Below are 21,813 nucleotides of genomic sequence, written 5' to 3' on the forward strand. Positions count from 1 at the left end.
ACGCAGAGGCGCAGATCAGGTGCAACAGGTGAGATTCGATATCGAAGTTGAGGCTCCACACAAAGTGACAGCAAGGGGCTTGGGAACGGGAACCGAGGACTAGCTAGCAGTCTTTTAAATTATAATCATGCATCATGGCGAGCAACTGCAGGCTGAGCTTCTACACAGGATCCGCCAGCGACAAGCTGACAACTTGATCTGCTAATGAATGATTGATGTGTGCGTCTGTGAGTGGAGGGACTCTCGAGAGTACCAGGTTGGGCAGTGATTGGGATTGTGAGCCGGAGAGAGGAGTGAGAACTGGCAATTTGCTGACCTTGCATTTGCATTAATCATCATTGATTGATCACTGGAGCCACTAAGTACACTCTGCTGTAAAGTCAAGATCGCGCCACTGATCGACAGAGTGCTGCCCCGGCGGTAGCTGAATGTGGCACTGAGCAACAGCTAAATGAGAATTTGATAGCACAACGCATGACTGACTGACTGACTGACTGGCTGACTGGCTGACTGACTGACTGACTGACTGACTGACTGACTGACTGACTGACTGACGGGCTGACGATCTGTTTGGCTGCTTGAATGGCTGAGTGACTAATTAGCGCGACGAGAGTTGCGGCCACGTTGGGGCATCCGCATCCGCCTGATTGATGGCACCGCGAAATTTAAGAAGGATGCCAGGCAGCTGTCAAGTCATTGCGAAAAGGATTAGCAGCAATGGGGCGATCAAATGGTGCCGCCACATCGCAGCTTCCAGTATCGTAGCCGGAGCCACATTATAATAATAAAGTTGACACTGCCGACTGCGGCACGATGATGGATCAGAATGGAATCGTGGTTGCGTGGTTCAGACAGAGTGCCCGAAGGAGTTGCCACAGCCGCCAACCAAGGCCTCTGCATCGCCAAAATCAACGCCGAACCCAACTCCAGCATATTCCATCAGCTGTCACAAAATATGTCACTGTCAGCCAGATGAGATTTGCGCACAGAGTTCGTCTTCTTATTCTTTAGTTCTTTGGAGCTCTTTTGAGTTACTTGGACTGCTCTGCAGTTTTTTTTTGGGGACTACACTTGGTGCGCGTTTTCGGCCAGATTGACAAGGGAACGCTGCTAATCCAATTTAATTTGAATGTCAGTTCGTCTGGAAGACAAGAGCAACACAACAGCAACAACAGCAACAACAAGCCAAAGTCAGCATTCAGCAGCCGGAGATCTGTTCCTGGGTCTCCACATGGAATTAAGAACTTCTGATTTGCCTTTCACTCTTTCTACTATTTTTGTGGCGGCGTTTCAAATTTGTCGGCAAACGTGCAGATTCCAAGATTCAGTTCCCGGTCAGCAGTCACTCCTCAATCCTATACCCGTCCACAATCCCATACCCGACCCAGCCACATGTTCGACTTAATTTGGTTCAGTGCATTTTTAGCGTAATTTATTTTGTTTCGGCGGTCATCAAATGCTGCAAAGCATTTGATATACCTACAAACAGTCGAGCGAGAGCCAACAGAAGCTAAATACAAAATCACCACAAACTAAATTGTATGAAATTCGATATTATCGGGCCATAATATCGCTGGATCGATCGCCAAAGGCCAAGCACAGTAGTTTGTTTGGATCGTCCAAACTCGATTCGAGCTGTGATTTCAGTAGCCAATGCACAAAGTTTAACGGAATTGGAATCGAATTAGGATTTACTCTAGAGATACATTATGAGCTGTGTGTGTTTCATTTAAAAAATTTAGTAATGCGAAGCAATAAATGAATCTTATCATATGGAAAATTCAATTTCGGCAATTGAATGAGCATTAATAATAGGCAATTGGATTGTTCTAAGGTACTAAGGTACTTCGGAATGTGAAAGTGAAAGCTCTTTCGAAGTAGTAAATATACCAAAAATAAATATTATTTGTTGTTTCTATTTGCCGAATTTGCAAACAGTTTTAATTATTATAAATAATTAACTTCTAATTATATATATTAATAATATACATTAGAGACAAAATATGTAAACCTTTCTAAATTCAATCAAAAATTTCCTTGCTCTGTTGTTTTCCCTCTTGATCAATTTGCCTAACAACATAATTCAACATGCCTAACAGCAAATATCCTATATTGACATAGGTCGAAATACCCACTCCTCGGTCAACTCGGTCAAATCTCATCCGATTTGCTTAAGGTATGTCTTTTTCTACATGGCTCGACCTCTTGATAGATTTAGCATATAAATCATTCAAAATTATTCTTGGTCAAATTCATATGAAAATAGTACCCTCCGATATCCTATAAAGACATAAGTCAAAATTTCCCACCCCGATCCGATTTTCATCAGAATATTTACTTATTTTTAATAAAAATAAAATAATCCTTCCATTTATAGCACACACATTTTTTAATCGAACCCACAAACTCTTACCTAATGTTTAAGCCAGTTGCACGGACTGACCTTTAGTAGGAGCTTATAACCCATACAAAAAACAACTTCACATATTTTTTTCGTAAATACCAAGAAATTCAAGAATTTTCAAAGAATAATATTTATTTGCTTAAAACCTGTAATTATTAAAAACTAAAACTGCGTATGTTCTAAACAACGTTTTTTATAGTTTTTTTCTTTTTTTACTACTTTAATATACTACTACTTTACTTTTGATGGAACAGTTCTAAATTTATTTTTATCACACACCATTCTCCTACTTGTTTCCACAAAATGTTCTTAACTTTCATGCAAAGGTTTAGCCAGATCGAATGCGATCTTAAAAACTACGTTCAGCTAATCACATTGTCACATGGCTGCTGCCAAAACTTCAGCAGCTTCGATGGCTGTGAAACGAACTCATTACGCGAAACCGAGAACCCGAAAACTCTCAGGCACTCTTCGAAAAGTGGCGCGATCCTTATCAGCGCTTCCACCAAACTCTGAAACTGATAAAATATTTAAAAAACCAGGCTCTACACTCTACTTCACGGTTGCCGCGGCTGCTGCTGACAGGCTCCAAGCTGCAAACGAGGAAAAAAAATAGTCACTTGGTTTTGTTGGCGACGCGTTTATTTAAAAATCGATTGCATCAAAACGGCCAGCAGCAGCAGCGGAGACAGAGACAGAGTTTCAGGTACCACAACAATGGGCCAGGCAGAAGAAGCCAATGGAGCCCAAACGGGCCAAGCGAGTGATAGACAGACACAAAACACAAGCCCAAATTCCAGAGCACAGGCTCCAATAAATTTTGTTAAATGCGCACGCGTGCGAGAAACAATCCCAGCCAGTGGCCGGAGCTGGACCCGGAGCGAGGATCAAGCCATGGACCGGTCGCTAAGCCAACAGGCTGTGGCAGACGCAGCAGTCGCAGCAGCCGCAGCAAACTGGAGAAGCTGCAGCTACTAACTCAGTTGGCAGCAGACAATTGCGATGGACATCTCTCTCGCTGGGTCTCAATCGATGCCCTCGCCTTGCCACCGCACGCAGAACAACTCTGCAACTCCTAACAAGCTGATGAGACATGAACGCGCGCGCTTACCAAATTCCAAGATGTCAACGCAAAATCACATTGTGCGCCATTATTTCCTATATATACACACTGGAGGCATCTGGAGCAGGCACTCTGGAGCAGGCTCTGGGTTCAGGCCGTGGGTTCAGGCTCTGGACTACTCTGGTAGCTGTAGCTAATGCGATGCAGTGTCGTCGTGTCTCATCTGCCATAAACATAAATAAAGGCACCTACTCCACACTCCACGCCTGGCTCTGTGCTGGCCCAAGCAATGGCTTGCCAAAAATGTCGCCTCAGCTACAGCAACAACAATCACAATGCAAGTTCAAGAGGCTGGCAGGATCGTTCAATATTATGGATGACAAACAGAAAGGTTTCAATGATCAGCCAATACCAGAAATGGCATTGGCTATTGAAATCGACTGAAGCTTAACTAAATCTGACAGATGGGAGTTGGTTGCACAGCATTGCATATTGGAAAATTACTTGATACAGAGAACATGCTCGAAAACTTAATTCGATTAGTATAAATGCCCAAGTAATTAAAATGTTATTCTTTAACTTATTTAGATCATATCAGAATCTTTCTTAGTAATGAAAAACATGAATTCTCAAATATTCATATAGAAATCTTTAATGTACCTAGATAATAGCTACATTTGTAATACCCGCTACGAAAGTCTAAAGAAATATTAAGATTTCAAGAACCTAATTTCAGTTAATTAATAATAATAAGAAATAAATATAACCGGAAAGAAAGTGTTTTCTCAAATCGCAATAAACGGCTTTTCACCCACTTTCCATGTTTACGCGTGAATCCTCTAGAATGTACACATAATTATTAATTTCTAAATTTTTAACTTGCTAATAATCTGGTAGTTTATTCAGCTTTTAGTTAATGTCAATTACTTAGTCAGCTTTCTCCGTCCGCTCCGTCTCCTGCAACAGTGTCGCTTCCATCTCTAGCTCCAGTTCCGAGTTAAGTGGCATATCCACGGCAAATGACTCGATCTGATCGCCAGGCACCACAACATTACCGTATGCAATAGGCTCATGATCGTCGGGCATAAACGTGTCGCAGTTGGCTATTATGAGATTCTGATCATGATCCGTGCAACTGAAGATGCCGACCAAAACCAACTTATTCTTTAGGGTAACACGCACAATTCGGCCCAGCCACTTCTTGAGCTTCTGTCTGCCATTCGATAGATCATGTTCCTCAGCCTGTTCGGGTGCATTGGTGAAAATAATTGGCGTAAATTTGGATGAGTCGACAGGTATTGCCGGCGTTTCCTCAGCTTCCTTCACGGACATGTTGATTTGAAATAGTTGGAAGTTGTTTATTTTTTTTTCTTTATATCATTTTTTGGCAAGCTAAACTTTCAAGGCTAACTTGATGATTTTGGTTCGATTCCGTTCATATTTGCCAGCTTTTCCCTATCTATTGCCAAACTATTTTACAACTACATGAGTGGCAGCTCGGGCCATTGCTAGTTTGGTACTTCTCATATGCTAATTCCTTGACAAGGGTGGACCTGACCAGCTTTGGAGGATTGAGCATATCGCAGACGTGGATATCGGGGCCACAAATCTTCGCGTTTGCCCAAAAGCTGTACACAATGCGAGAGGCGCAAAAAAAAAAGCGAAAAACTGTGTCGCCATCCTTTGGAGCTTGTAAAAGTCGCTCGATTGGCACATGCAACCGTTGCAGTTTCAGAAATGCAACGTCCACAGCTGCGACAGCAAGAACAACAACACGAATGCTTATACACGTTGTTCGCCGGGTCCGTCCAGGTCCGTCCTTTGATGACCACAACAAACTGAAAGCCGGCACAAGTCCGCAGTCGTCTGCGCAACAGTTCAAAGTTTTGAGGGCCCGCTGCCAATGCCAATCGGATCGCAGCGTATAAGGTAGCCAAAGCAGCCAAACGGCCAAGTAGCCCAAGTAACTTGGCCAGTTGCAATTGCTGCAGCAGCCACGGCAACCGGCAACAGCATCCCAGATCTGTGATCTCGCAAAAGTTGCCACAGCTCTGCAGCAGCAGCTCTGCTACCATATTGAACAAAAGCATTCGGCACAGATCAAATTGGATTTACATTGCCAATTGGCCCCCAGATAGCTGCTATGACTAACATATAGAGCTTGTAACGCCTCTCCCTCTCTATGGGTGTTGGCGTAGTGCGAGAAATATTGCAATTCAATGCACAGCAATCTTTGCCAGTTGGGCCAAGGGAGAAGCAACACAATAATTAAAACTCCAATGAATGCGTGTTAAATTATTTTTTGTTAAATAGAAGTCGCATTTGTATTAAGATACATGAATTATATTACAAATAAAAATTAATCAATATGAAAAATTCGTTGGAATTAGAATTTTTATTTATGAATTTAAATAAGGGCTTAAGAAAATCACGACATGATAAAAAAGCAAACTATATTCTCATATATTGGAGTGTATCTCAGAACCCATTAACCAAAACCCGTAATAGTTGATACATTTTATAACGCCAAAGTCGTTTTCGATATTATAAACAAAAAGTAAATATAATTTTTACATATTTTCCCACTCCCATAATTAGGATTAGGCATACTTTTTAATTTAAATGTAAAGTGGAGGAACTCGTCGGTTTGGGTAAAGAAAATGTTAATATATTGTAATAATATATTATATAATATATCCAAAAACAATTTTGGAGTGCATCTTAGAATCCAAATAATATTTCATACATATTTGGGAGCTGTTAAAATAAAAGAGTGTATGCTGAGAATTTTTAAAATGTTTAATATATTTTAAAATATAAATAAAAAAAAATTACATTAAAAAAATTGGTATATGCATCTTTGCATATTTAGCAATCCCTATTAGTTGTCATAATTTTTTAAAATGTTTATTTATATTTGTGTAAAGGGTATTCTGGTGTCTGCATAAATGAAATTTGCGTTTCAATTTCGCGCTGCTGCTGCTCAACAAAAATGAAAACACAACAACAGCTCCCGACATTGGCGATCGATCGCATTTGATATATTTGCTCCTCGAGCTGTGGCTGTGGCTGTAGCTTTGGCTTTGGCTCTGGTGGTGGCGATGGCGATGGCGTCGTCAAGCCGCAGTCTGAAGCTCAGGCCTCAGCATGCACTCTTCCACAGTTGCTTTGTTGTCCATCCGACGTTGTCCTCAGCGGCTGCTGCTGCTGCTGTTGCTGGTAGCTGCCGCAGTTGCAATTGCCGTTGCTGCAGCTACACCTTCGCAGTCAGTCGCAGTCAGCCGATGCCAATCCTTGGGCTTAGGCCGTGGCTCGACGTAGTGTTTATGTCGTTTATGTGAAATATCAGCTGCTCATGTTGAGAATGTTTGCTGCCTTGTTGCGTCTGCCACTTTTTGTTGCCTGCTGCTGCTGTTGCCGATGTTGCTGCCGTGGCTGTTGTCGTTGGCGTTTGCTGTTTTTGGCCTGCAGCCCCACCGAACGTTTTGTTTATGGCACTGGCAGCCATTGGTCAGCGTGGCTGCTGCTTGAATTTCAAATCTCATGCTGCATGTTCGTTACCCACTCGCGCCAGTTGCCACTCGCCGCAATAAAGTAAATTATTGCAAAACGCTGGCGTTCATTTCTATGCATAGATTTGCACCACATTTCGGGCTTTTGCACTCAATAAAACTTTAAATAAATATCGCAGTAACGCGAATCCGCGAATCCGATCACACATCGAATTGATTGCGCTGTTTGTTAGGGGTCAATCGGTTGCACAGACCGAGCATAGCCTCTATGTGGGCAAAGCATGCTAGTCCACGAAAGAGATCATTCGGAGTTGAAGATGATTCTCAAAGATATCAAATAGTAATATGAAACTATTTCGAAATGCACATAAACTAGCCAAACGGAACGGATTCTGAACGGTAGTTAAGCTAAACTATTTTGAAAACATTTTAAATGTTTACAGGGTATACAAAATTAAAAAGATCGTACTTTTGTTGAAGCTCTGGCCTTATCTCATCTGATTTATTTACTTGCATGCCAAAGATTATATTTAAAACTTTCTAAAATATTCACGTTTCACTTAGGTATATTCCTTACTTGAGGAATACCTTTGGTATTGGTAAAAGAAGGTTCAGGGTATACCCAGGTCGGGCATTCCCGTCTAGAGCTCTCTTTCTTGTTAAATACCAATTTAGTTGGCTTGCCTTTGCCTCTATTAATTTGATATTTGCTAGATAAATTGCTAAAAATCGTATTTTTATAATATTTTTATAGATCTCAAACAATTTATGTTCATAACTCTACGCAATTTTATCAACCTAAGCTATTCCCCAGCTGAACGAGACAAAATTCAAAAACTCAGAATATTCTTTGAATATAATTTTATGTATATCTATAATTTTTTTTTATTTTTTTGTGTTTGATGAATTCTTTTGCAGTTTCGTTTTTTATAACAATTTCGGCTCGATTTATAAGTTGTGTTAATATGAACACAAATTGTGTCGTCGCATTTATTTTTGGCGATTATTTATGAGTGCGCCGTCCAGTGGCAAACGCAAGCATTTAAACGCTCAACGTGGAAGGCAATTTCTGAGTTGAGACATTGTCTCACCCTTGGCACTTACTCGAAATGCTATCAGATACATTTGTATCTTGCATCTGACTAGTAGCTGCAGCCATCGCTGATTTAGTTAATTGTCTTGGGTGTTGATGATGATGTTGGGCTTTTGTTCTAATTTTGTAAAACGTCTCATAATAAAATGTTTTTCGGTCAATTTGAAAATGTTGTGCGCTATAAAACAAATATATGACAGGCACTAACAATAAATTTGCTTCGTTTTAGTCTCTAACGCATTCGCTTGGCCCAAAAGAGCTGATTCAATGATGAAATTGTCGCCGGGCGACAAAGCGTCGCGACAGACTGGCAGCCACAGCCAAGAGAGACAAAATATAAATATTATAAATAGTGGGTGTTTCTATTTCTTCGATTGGCTTGATTGTGATTTACAGCAATTTTTATATTTATTCAAATTTCTTTATTTATACACACGAACTGCTGTCCCAGAGTGCGCTCAACATTTTTTTTTTTTTTGGGGCAGATGTGTTTATATTCGTTTTATTATGTAAAATGCCTTTCACGGCCCATCAACCCGACTCATCAGCATTAAATTATGCAGCAATCAAGCATCGAAATTGAAATCACGAAATCTCTTTTCTAAACGACCTCTCTAGAGAGAGATTTCTATTCAGAGTTTGCATCTTTCGCTAATAAAGACATTTATGCTCTCTGTCTCTCTCTCCCTCTCTCTCCTTTGCTATTGCAAGCAAGTCTAATTGCATTTCAGAGAAAAAATATAATAATCTGCTCGCACCGTAGGCTATGATTTAAACATAATTATATGAAATATAACATATTTATACTTGCAGCTAACCAAGTTGAACTCAGATTTAAAATTGTGCGATTCTTATGCCCTGAACCCATTGAAATGGGTAAAAAGGGTATAATAGTTTTGTGCATCATATATATTCTTGATCAGCATTAATAGTGACAATTTTTCCAATTTGATCATTTTGTTTGTTGAAATTTGATCTCTATACATATTCCCCAACAATATTTTCCTGACATTAATTCTTTAGCATATATACATATAAATTAAATACATTTTTTTCAAGGATAAAATGTCATTAATTCTTGTGTAATAATAACGTAAAATGTTCTGCACAAGTTATTTCAATAAAATTGTCATTAGCATAATCTGATTATTATTATTCAGAATTTAAAATTTTTAAAGAATTCATATTAGTCAATGGGAAACTTGCTTTTGTGTTGTAGAAACTTACAAGCGGCTGTGAGTTATTGGCCAGCTTTTGTTGGCACTCGTCCCACTGTGATCTATCGCCCAACAAGCATTGAACTTGCAACGAATGTTGCCCACAGTGCAACGAGGCGGCAGCTTGCTCTCATTTGTCTTGGCTGCTGGTCGCATTGTTTGGACCTCGCCCTTGCATGATTGGGGCCGGGCGTTGGGCGGCGTTTGGGGGAATTGGGGCACAGAGACACACGCGAAACGCAGCCATCCGTCAGTTTTTAATATTTTCCATTTGTTTTTCACTTGTTATTTATTGGTTGCCGCTGCCCCCAGCAAAACTGTCAACTCGGCGACGGCGACGGCGACGGCTCCTTCTACTGCTGCTACTGAGGCTGCGGCTGCGTCTGCTGCTGCCTTTAGTTGACATCCACTTGTCATTGACTGGGGCAGCAACGAAGGCAATTTGCATGTGTTGCAGTTGCAGTGTTGCGACGATGATGATGTTGCTGATAATGATGTTGCTGATGGCTCCGCCTGCAACTTTATTTGCTGTGAATGCAAATTTTTGCAAAAATTTGTCGCTTGGATGCAATTAATAAAAAGTTGGCGCTGTTGTTGCAGCCACCCGCTCAGTCCCCTTCTGCTGCATGTTTTGCTCATGTTGTTAATATTTTGTAAATTAATGTTCGATGCAAGAATGCGGACGTGCAACACACACACACACACACACACACACACATACAGCAGCAGCGGCAGCAGCGGCAGCAGCATGTTGCCCCCGTCTAAGTGAATGTTGCCACCGCCTTTTGCCGCGTCTGTGGCAGGGCCAACAGTTTTTATTGAAGTATAACATTAAATTTGGCATTTCCACTTGCGCCTGACGCGAGTTTTGCACATAAAATATCCATATTTTATTTTCCTTCACATTTCTTTTTTATTCCTTCCCCGGCGTCGTCTGCGCACTTATGTCTCGTTTCTTGCACCAAAAAAAAAATAACACAAGAAAAATCACAAACCGTCAGCAACGATTTGCTTAAATCAGAGCCAATTACACGAAGCAAGCAAATGTGCAGACAGTTTTACAACATTTCTGGGCATCAATTGTTGACTAACTCTAGATATTAGAATGCCAAATTTAGTTGAGGAAATATATTCAAATAATATGTTTTACAATCGTCTTCTCTGAGAGTGGAAATTATTTTGAGTAACTCGAATCATTAGAAAAAACTCCTACTAAAAACTTGCCTCATTTTAAGGATGGTTTTAAGCTGAACTTTTAGGTTTAAGCTTTAAGATAATTAAAATTAATTTTTTTTTACTAAAAATAAGTTATATACAATATATTTATGAGTTTTATAGACAAGCCTTTTTGCCTTTAAATATATATGTGAATCAAAAAACTTGTTAAAAGTTAATATTATTAATCTTAAAGCAAGCACTGAGCACGGAATATAGATTCAATGTTGTGTTCATTTAAGGCAGAAAACATTGATTTAATTTGTCCGCTAACACAGCTCACATTTACATTACAAACAAAAGGATAGTCGATTTCTGTGGAAAAATAAAGAAAGTCTTTTTAGAAATGTGGCCTGCCGACACAACAGAAAGATTTCAGTATTTTGTACAATCAAAATATTGTTTATTAATAAAACAGTTTAATAGTCCAACAGTCAACTATGTGATATTTTATTTTGGAATCCGATTGCCGGCAGCTCTTTAAGCACAGTGCTTGAGCGCTAATCCTGCGGATCAGTTGTTTTATTTGCGCAAGAGATCCCATGAAGATCTCTCGAGTGTGCGCCACAATGGCATGTGTCTATCCAAAGTGAGCACATGTAAACTTTGAGGCTGAATGACAGCGAACATGCCGAGCATTTTCCACATACACATGTTCACATTCTATTTTCATTTGGTTTAAAAACGAAAAAAAAAACTCGAGCCGTTAAATATAGTAAATATATCGTATTGTGCCAATTTAACATAATGATTTATTAGCTTATTTATTTCCCCAAATATTCTCGTTTGGCTCAGCAACCCAAAGCTCTTTCACAACACAATCACGATCATAATCACGATCATGATCACGATGCTGAAGATGATTATGATCAAGATCAAGACGTTGCAAAGCGAACCACCCACGCGACAAGCAATCCGCTACGTGTCAACAGTGGCCAGCGAAATGTCTCCGAACTGTTCGATGGGGTCGTGGAACAAGCAGCTCCCAAAGCCACTGACTGCTCTGTGGCTGCTGTGGCACATTTGTCCAATTTACGAGTGCGAGGACAGAGTTATTGATGGCAAGAGAGAGAGAAAGAGAGAGAGAAAGAGAGGGGTCGCCGCTTGGCAGGGGGGGTTGGTAGGTATCCGGGTCCGGTGCCGAAGTCTGACGGCTGCCGAACTAAGTGCATTTCTTGTCGCCTGACCAAAAAGGCGGAAATTCAAATGCGTGGGCAAAGCCCCTGACGGCTATGTGGGAATTGGGCAAAAGATCGGCTAAGGGTGCGGGCCAGAGGGGGGGTTTGAATGCGCTGAGAGTTATGTTAATTGTTGACACGTCAATTTGAATCACGACTTACACTTGTCTGCCCGGCACTCGCATGCGGCGATTATTTACGATTCGCCGGGTGAATATCGCAATTATCATTTTTTATTATGATTTAATGGCGGGACCGAAAAATATAAAAAATTAAAAATTAAAAACGAACAAAACTCGAATATGAAGCAAATACCAAAAGCAGAGGCAGACGAAAAAATCACTTGACGCGAAATGCTTTCCATTTATACACACAGAGGGTATACGTATAATTCTTTTCATTATATACATATTTAATTTTTATTAATTTTCACGAATCATCGGCAAATATCTTATGATGATGGAAGCGTTCTTTTCACTCTCGATAATTGTTGTCGCTAAGAACAACAAGTTAATTAATTTGGCTAAATGATTTCGCTTAATGGGTACAACATGTTTAATGACATTTTCGGCGCTTTTGTCAAAGACGAAGTGGTCCCATTGAAGACGCAAAGACACAGCCGCATCTACCGATAAATGACCAACAACAGAACAGAGACTTCCGATGTGAGGATAAACCGCGCAGCGGAGGGAGCATCAGTCTTAGTGGGCGATATATGAAATATATATATATATATATATATATATATATATATATATATACTTGCAAAATAAATATTGCGCACGTTAAGTGGGCTTCGTAGCTGTCAAACGAGCAAACTGTTCTACGAGCTTGTTAAGTTGGCCGCGATTGTTCATTTAAACCAATTAAAAAAGCTTACTATGATGTTTTTTCTGCCTATTCGAGTAATGAGTTTGAATTTAAATTTGTAAGGCTTTCTTCAAGACGTTGTCAAATTGGAAAGATTATGAAAAAAATTCGAAAACACATTTACAGACTACTCTAAAATAAATTAAGATGATTGATTAAAATAAATTGTAATAAAGACTAAAATTAGTTCTATGTAACAACTTTGATATGAAATAAGCAAATTTCATAACAGACCATTTTTTCGAATATCAAACCCTATTGATCGTAAACGCATAATCAAAGAAAGTATTCGGTGTTACGATTTGAGCCAACGCTTTACATTTAGTCCGAAAACCAGGTTTCCAAAAGCCCAGCTTTTAGTGTGAATTTAAAAAATGTCCAATTGGTTTACAGCTCTCAAGTTTTTACAGAACCGACCTGGATCTAGCCATGCATTTTGATTTACTTGTGGTTAAATATTGCTAAATATATATTTAAGTGACCACAGTTTGATAACCAAATCCCTCGCAAGCCTCTCAAGTCGAGTCCAAAAATACATGTCCACAGAAATTGACACATGTGAGTAGGTTTATTCACATGGCAAGGGTAGTCGTTGGTCGTTTCTGTTTATCTCCCTCTCCCTCATTCTCTCTCTCTCTCTATAGCCATAGACCGTTTTTAGCAATTTTGCGCAAAACTGTCAAAATGACAACTGTCAAATATTTTCAGCTGCGAGCAAATGTTGAAACTCATTAAACAAAACGGCCAAAACGACAAACCAGACCAACAGCAACAAGAATAACGACAAAAAGTTGGCTCTAATTAGAAATAAATCGAAAATGTTTTGCAGTCCATTTACATTTTGATGTCAATGCTCACAATTCAGAAAAGCTTTTCCATTTCCATATGCATTTGAAATTTCAGTTTCGGTTTCGACTTTGCCACATTTTTCGCTCAACAATTTTCAAAATATCAACTGTCAAATTTTTGCAGCAAATGTAACTCACATTTCTATGACAGTTGCCGTCGAGGCCCAGCTCACATATGAGCATGTGTGTGTGTGTATGTAGATGGTGTTATGTATGATGGGTGCGGGGGGGAACTGTGAGCTGTGGGGCTGGTTAACATTTTAGATTGCCATTTGCCGCAGAGCACATCGTGCTGACAATTTTTTGACACAGCTGAAAAATTTGCGAAAATTTCGTCTCATAATTTTTTTCCCCATGTTGTTGTTGATTTTGTCTTTTGTTTTGTTTCGAAAATAGCAATTCGGGTTTGTCAACTGTTGTCTAGGGGCATGTGTGCGTGTGTGTGTGTGTGTGTGTGTGTGTGTGTGTGTGTGTGTGTGTGTGTGTGTGTGTGTGTGTGTGTGTGTGTGTGTGTGTGTGTGTGTGTGTGTGTGTGTGTGTGTGTGTGTGTGTGTGTGTGTGTGTGTGTGTGTGTGTGTGTGTGTGTGTGTGTGTGTGTGTGTGTGTGTGTGTGTGTGTGTGTGTGTGTGTGTGTGTGTGTGTGTGTGTGTGTGTGTGTGTGTGTGTGTGTGTGGGCGTGGCACTTGTACATAATTATGGCTGGCACTTCATTCAGCCTGTCCAAGGCTACTTAGTTCTTTTTCGGGTTTTGTCTGCCCGCTGACAGGGCAGAAAACAAAAGGACCATTTATGGGCTTCTGAGTTCGAGGTATTCCTCTCTCATTTCGGGCGTTTGGGTAGTGTTGACAATTTGACATTTCATCTGCATTGAAAATATGTGTTAAGTTTCCCTTAATAAAGTGTCTGCTGAACATTACGATGGGAATGTGTGAAACCAGTAGAATGGGAGCCCAATTTGTTTGCTTGCGTGCGTAGAGTTAAAATACATTTATGGCGATGTCAATTCAAACAAAGCATTTTTATTTGGAAGTTATATTTTGAACAAAAGTGAATAATTAGACATAGCTTAAAGCTTGTTTTCCAGATGTTTAAATTTATCAAGCAGTTCATCCTTCTGCTAAATATTTATCTTGTAGATTGTAAATTGCAGTGTTGCCTCCTTACATAACGGACAACATCAACTTGAAATGTGTTTATGTGGAAAAACCAAATCAACAAGAAACGCAATATTTATATCACATTTTACGTTTATTTTTATTTTTTTTTTTTTTTTTTGAATTCCCACAGCTTAAATAAACTTTTTCGTATCTAAAAAATTATTGCAATAAATTTTCCAAGTAATTTATGGAATCTTAATAAAATATTTTTTCTGGATTGTCAGAAATTGTTCTAAATTTCTTAACTTTGCAAAATGTTTATAACTTCTTTGATTAGCTAAATAATTTTGACTTTAGATCAAATATCTGCCTTTCTAAAACTTTTGATTATATTATATATTATGACTATATAGTAACTATATATCTATTTGACAATTTTGTGCCACGTATTTACTTTTTTCCGAATTTTGTACAAATATTCCAGTACCAAATCAGGTGACAATTGACGAGTGTCAATTAGTTTTAACCACTTCCGCACTCGAATCAAAATTCAAAAGCTCCAAAAGTTGTAATTTATTTACGTTGTAAAAATGAATTGTTTATGCTATTCTGGACCACATCCACAGAGCTTTGCAGGCTAAGCGATAGATGGAATAGTGAGGGAATGGAGCAGCGGCAGGTCGTCGGAGATGGAGCTGGTTGGGTTGGTGGCAACCATCATTTCAAAATATCGTATCGTAAATTTTCAAGTTAACATCAAAATTGTGAAAATTATATACAATTCCCAGCCACAGCAATAGGGGCAGCCGAACGAACATTCATAACCAAATTTATTGCAAATAAGAAAAATGTCCGTAACAGGACAGACAAAACAGAAGATACTCCAGGACGAGTTTGTGTGTGTGAGGGAGAAAAAGAGAGAGAGAGAAGGCGAGAGCAGCAAATGGTGGCAAGGATAAGGCACAGCGCAGGACATTGGCGAGCTTAGGACATGGACATGGCAACTGGGAGCAGTCACAGTCGCATTCACAATCAAAGTGGAGTCATGTGTTCCACAGGACAACATCGGCAGCAACAACAAGGACGAGTACTGTAAATTCCCTTCCCGCTTCGTGGTCAGCAAAAATGTAGCAAAAATAGATGAAAAGCAGAGCATAAAAAACATAAATTGAGCAGAAGAAAAAGAGAGAAAAAAAAACACACACTGACAACAAGAAAACTGAAGGGGAAAAAACACAGATGATGAAAGACAAACATGCGCCACAAGGATAATGGACACGTGGACGGACGCAACACAGGACGAGCTCCACACATTCGTGGGTGTCGTCCGCCACAAACTTTTGCCCAACTATGGCCTGGCCATAGAGGAGCGACCAGTGGGAGCAGGCAGCTGGATTTCCATCAAAACAAACAACGGAGCCAACATTTGACGAGCGAACCGAGAACCGAAACGAGCGAAGTCGCAGCCACCGTAGCAAATGATATCCTGGTGGGTTGTCCCACGCTTCAGTTTTTGAAATGTTGCAGAAGGGACTGCTTAAGCAACTAAAAAGGGGTGTGACCAATCGAAATCTGCTGTTATGTAAACTATCTGAAAGTTCCTACATAGAAATGTCAAAGCACAAAGATGAGAAATATCAAAGATCTTATCTTAAATATTCCGTTTGTGCATTGTTGAGATACTTTTAACTTTTAAATTAGTCGTATTTATACAAAAGCATTCAGCTTGATATAAGTTTTTGAAAAATGTAGATCGTCGCCTAAGGCAGGATAAAAGTCCATGTGTAGTTTGTAGGAATGTAGTCTAAGAGTTAGGATACATTTAATATAGTTTGTTGCTAATTGCTAATTTAACAAATTTAAATTACACTGAGAAAAATGTTTGATGCATAAAAGATATTGCAATAGGAAATATGAGAAAAGGTGCTCGAATTTTCTGTTTACCTTGAACCTAATCTTAACACGGATTCTCTGGCTAAAGAACAGCCTAAGCTAATCTTTTATTATTTAATAAAAATAAAAAATTTAATAAATTCATAATATCTAATATAACAAAATATAAATTTTTAATTGTAGAAAAAACAATTTTATCGACAAAGTAATTTATAATTTAAACAAAAAGGGAAGCATTTTATCTATATACCTCTTTTTAAAATAAAAATTCCTTTTTTGAGTATTTATTCAAATTTAATTTAAGATAAATGTGCTGTTAAGATTTAATTTGTGAGAATCAGCTGCCCCAAGAGAAATGAGATGCAAGATCATGTAAAACAGTAAAAACCTAGTCTTATAACAACAGCAAAGCATGTAAGCTGTGCTATTGCCTTAAGCTTAAGCTGAAGCTTTATATCTGATTGCAGTTTGCTTGACTAGACTAATATTTCGGTTTATTTACTCCAGGGGTCTAGGGAACGTCTACAGATCCAATATTGTTTGGTTTTATTTATGTAATGCAAACAGAATTGACGGAACGTCCTTGTTTTTTATGTTTTGCCTGTTCTAGTCGCAATTGTTTCTAGCTGTTGTAGTTGTATTGGCTGCAGTGAATTTTCTTTGTGTTTTCATTTTTGGCCTTCTGTAATTTGTGTTATTTGGCCATAAAGTTGATGGCTGGCTCGTTTGTTTGACATTCCGCAGGACATGGCCCGAACCCAAATGGAGAGGATACACGACGGCGAAGCAGCAGCAATAGCAGCGGCTATGGCATATTTTATTTTTCCTAATGATAGCGCACAAAATGTCTCCAAGGGCCAAACCAAAGCGAAAGGAAAAAGGAAAAACAGCAGCACTACTAGCAGCAGCAGCAGCAGCAAAAGTAGCTGCCAAAGTGGCCGAGCCATGGAAAAGCGCACATAAAATGTCAAATTTATGTTTGGCTTTCCTTTGTTTTTACTCAAATCGTACATAGATTATACAGAATTATGACGAGCGCGTGTCTATCCATCGAGCAGGACAATGGCCAGGACTAACCGGCTCAACGGGGGTTGGCCGACTGCCGTTGTCCTTATCGCCCGTCCGAGCGTCCTGTGCAAATAGTTTTCATAAATTAATTTTATTTCGCTTGTGGAGCCATCATGACCGCCATGTTTCTGGCCCCATGGCTCTCCGGGCTTTTGGGCACGAGTGCGGCGAGTTGGGCAACCAATTTTCCCCCAACATTTTCATATTTCTTTCCTAATTGTGCGACATTTTCGTTTTCGTCTCTCTAGAAATTGACGTAAATTAGAGCACTTTGTGTCGATTTGCGACGATTTGTTCAACAAAAGCGACTATCGGAAATTCATAAATATTTATGTATACGACCAGTTGAGTGTATTCTTTATGTGCAGTATATATCAGAATATATCCATATACACACATATATATACATATATATAGTACTTGTCTAGTTTTGAGTTACTCGCGAATAAATTATCATTAGCATATTGTAGTAAATATGAAATAAATGTCTTCAGTAGCATCTTTTTAAATACTAAGTCTGTTTGTGGGCATAATGAGAGATAACTATCTCTATGTACTCTTATATTTATATTTATATATTTTAAGCATTTCTGTAGGAAAAAGTGAGTGAATAGAAACCATTCTTCACTAAAATCAAGTCATTCTCTTGTTCTGACCGGGATTGTCTGCGGTCCTCATCAATATATATTAAAATTTATTTGTTAAAATTTATATTAACCTAGGGGATAACGCTTGCCCAGGTTAGAAAACTCTTCAAATGCATTTATGTATAATATAAAACATAATTTAAACGTGCACTTACCCATAATATTTATATACACATAGGGAGGAGTACTTTTGCATATCTACATCCGCTAATTAAAGAAAAGAAGAAGAGAACGGGTTAGAGTTAATGCAGTAGAAAAGACAAGAAACAAATGAGAAAGAGAGTGTCTAACGATTTATACGCTTAATAGAAAGAATATAAGAACATAAAAACCTAAAAGTCTCACTGAAATTCAGGAGAATCTCATAGAAAGGGGGAAGCTATGCTTCAGACACACATATATAATCAAATATGGAAGTAAAAAAAACTATCTATTAGCGGAAATGTTAAAAGTACATAATTGTAAAAAAAAAGGTCGTCAGCTTAATTTTATTATCATTATTTGTATCGAAAATCTAACAAAAGTTTTTAGGCTCTGCCACCCAACAGCTGATTTTAGCTGATAGTATTGTTAATTCTTAGAACTTAACTCTCATGTTACGCAGCTTTCGATTGATAATCATTTCCATTAAAATATTCAGTATTTCTTGGCGTTGCATCGCAATGTCAAGACGAATATCGATCAATGATAATGCGGACATGGCAAAATGAAAAAATTGCAATATTATCGCATTATTTTTGTCGTGTACTTGTCAGCAACTTAATGAGCTTACAATGAGATCTCCATTTCAATTGCGGCAGTTGTCGTCAGACGACGACGACGACTTCCTGACGTTAATCGCGCGACGAGTTCTTGGCCATTGGAATCGTGGCGCTAATATAAACTAATTGGCATACTTAGACGCGATAAGGAGAGCTCTATTCAGTCACAACCCACTGCGGTAGTGCGCCTCACAGAGCGACCACTGAAATGATCTAATGAATTTTCACTTAATCCAAATCAAGCGGCGATCAGACGGCAATCAACGCCAGTCGCCAGTTGCCAGTCCGCCAATCCGCCAGTCTGCCCCGATCCCTGTTGCCCACTCCAAGACACATCGCACTGTGGTGCATCTGTTGGCGTCGTCAACATTGTCTGCAAATGCGCCAAAATGCGTCCAACTCATGAGAGCTGGTTGCTGGCTGCGCAGTAGGGGCGTGGTTGGGGCGGGGGGAGAGGGCCTGTCGTCGTGCTGTGTCGCTGCTTGTCATAATCCGATCAGCAAAGAGCTGGCAACCGCTTTGGGGCAGAGTCAGAGCCAGGGCAAGTATGATCTGTGAGGTCGTCAGCACGATCTGTGCGCCTCTTCTGTGGGTTGGGTGCTATTGGGGGCTTGGAAGGGGGGCATTTCACGTTGATTTGCATTTCATTTCATTTCATTTCATTTGCGCTAATAATTCGCATGACAGATGTTCAGCCATAATTAGAGATTAATTGTTCTATTCATAATTGGTGCAGAGAGCCTTGATATTTTTGGACATTTGCAGGAAGGCGCAATTGCCCTCAAGGTGGGGTGAATTATATGCCTGTCAGCTGTGCCAACTGCCAACTGTCAACCAAACGTGCGTCCAAATCTGGACTGACAGCAACAGTTGCCAATGCGGAACTATCGAATCTGTTGACTCACAACTCTACCAAAAGTAAATCCTCGCCGCAACTCAATAGATATTTGTATTCAACTCCTTACAAGTACTATATTTATCGATGAGCAAGGTATTCATAGTCGTAGAGTTTTATATATTATAATTGATATTTTATTGATCTTTTATTTAATTTTTATTTAATCTTTAGCTTTGCTTTGCCTCTGGCAGAGAGAAACTTTAATTTTAATATAATATAAAAATTTTTTATTTATATATTTTATATGTATTTTTTATAAAATTTAAAAATTTATATTTTCCAGAGTTGTAAAAATTTTTTTTTATTTCTTATTTAATTTAAAAATTTTTTTTTTCAATTTTTTTATTCAGTTACTTTTTTATATTTTTTTTTTATAGATAAATGAAAATTGAAACTTTTATGTTATCTAAAATTATACAATTTTGTTTTAATTTCTTTATAATTTATTTGTTTTCCATTTATTTTTCCATTTTTTATTTATTACATTTTTGTTTTAGGATTAGACACAACTTTTTTACTTTGATTTAATCACAATTTTATATTTTAGATTTATTTATTTATGTCTTATAAATTTAGATATTGTGAGCCTTTTTGGCGGAAAGGCCAGGTCTTTCCATTTATCGATAGATTTTATAGATTTTTCCCATAAAGGAGTTTCTCACATACCTGAAGAGCAGATATTTGTTAAAACTTGTTAATTCATATATTTACTAAATAGGACAATTAAAAATCCCTATGTAATCAAATCAAAATTCTATTGCAATTAGTTGATTACAGATGTGCTGAACTAAGCTTCGAATGTGTTCAGCTGGTCCAAGCCAACTCTGAAAAGATAAATCGCCAGTTGGGCAAATGGACATGCAAAATGACTCAATGAAATGCAAGTGTGGCTGCTCCACAGAAAAAACGTTCAATTGAGTCAAGGAGACGGCGTGCGTGACGGGCAGAGCGGCTGCTGCCAACACGTAGAACAAACAAATATGCGCAGCCGGAGCAGAAAAAGCAGCTATGTCCTTGCTGCTGGCCAGTGATCAAAGCGGACAAGTGGAGTCCATTAAAACACTAACGTCACGTCAAGGACCAAATGATGAATGTGCCTAAGGCGAATGTGAAAATTCAGCGCCAACTGCAGGCGCAAATCAGCCAAAAAGCCAACAAGGACACAAAAGAGAACGACTGACTGACTGATGGCTGTGAGTGTGTATGTGTGTGTATGTGTGTGTTTGTGTGTGTCCTGCGATAACTGAGTTGTTGTTCAGGCGGAGTGCAACGCGGCGTATGTGTAACATGCGGATGGGTCTGAATACCAATCAGAGAAACAACTGCAATGGAGCGAGCACTCGCACTGTCTCCATCTCTCTCTGTCTCTCTCGCTCGCTGTTTTCGCTTTTCGTCCTGCCCGGACAGGATGTGATGGCAATTTAAGTCAGACAGTCACTCACATGAGTGCAGAATAAACAGTTTCAAACGCCTCCAAACGACACTGGCCAATTGCTGGGATGCGGCAGCGAGGGGCAGACTATGACAAGGGGGGCAAGGGGGAGGGCACGGGGGATCATCGGGGCACCGGGGCACGGAAGTGCGCCCTCTGCACCGCTCATGAAGTCATTCACTCAATTTATCGTTTGATGAATGTCCTGGCAGATAGCCGTGCCCATGCACTGGCCAACAACAGGATGCCTACTGGGTGTTGATGCTGATGCCATCACATGTGCACACACACAAGCACACACACAAGCACACACACAAGCACACACACACACGCACGCACAACACATTTAATGGCCATTTGAGCAGTTGATAAACGTTTCGCTCGTTTACGTTGATGAAATGTTGTCGTTGTCCTGTTGTCGTTCCTGCGCATTGTCCTTGTTTGTCCTTGTTGCATTTGCTTATTTATGCCTGGCATATGGAGCACAGCGCCAGTGGCATCCTTTGGCCATTCTGGCCATGCGTTTAGTTTTTGCCGCTTATTTCTAATTGTTTTTGTTTAGCTTTTTGCGCTCATCCTTCAGCTGGCGGCGCTCTTTTGATTTATGACTGCAAACA

Source organism: Drosophila novamexicana, unplaced genomic scaffold (genome assembly GCF_003285875.2).
Source record: "Drosophila novamexicana strain 15010-1031.04,08,12 unplaced genomic scaffold, DnovRS2.1 tig00000193-arrow-pilon, whole genome shotgun sequence".
NCBI classification, from domain to species: domain Eukaryota; kingdom Metazoa; phylum Arthropoda; class Insecta; order Diptera; family Drosophilidae; genus Drosophila; species Drosophila novamexicana.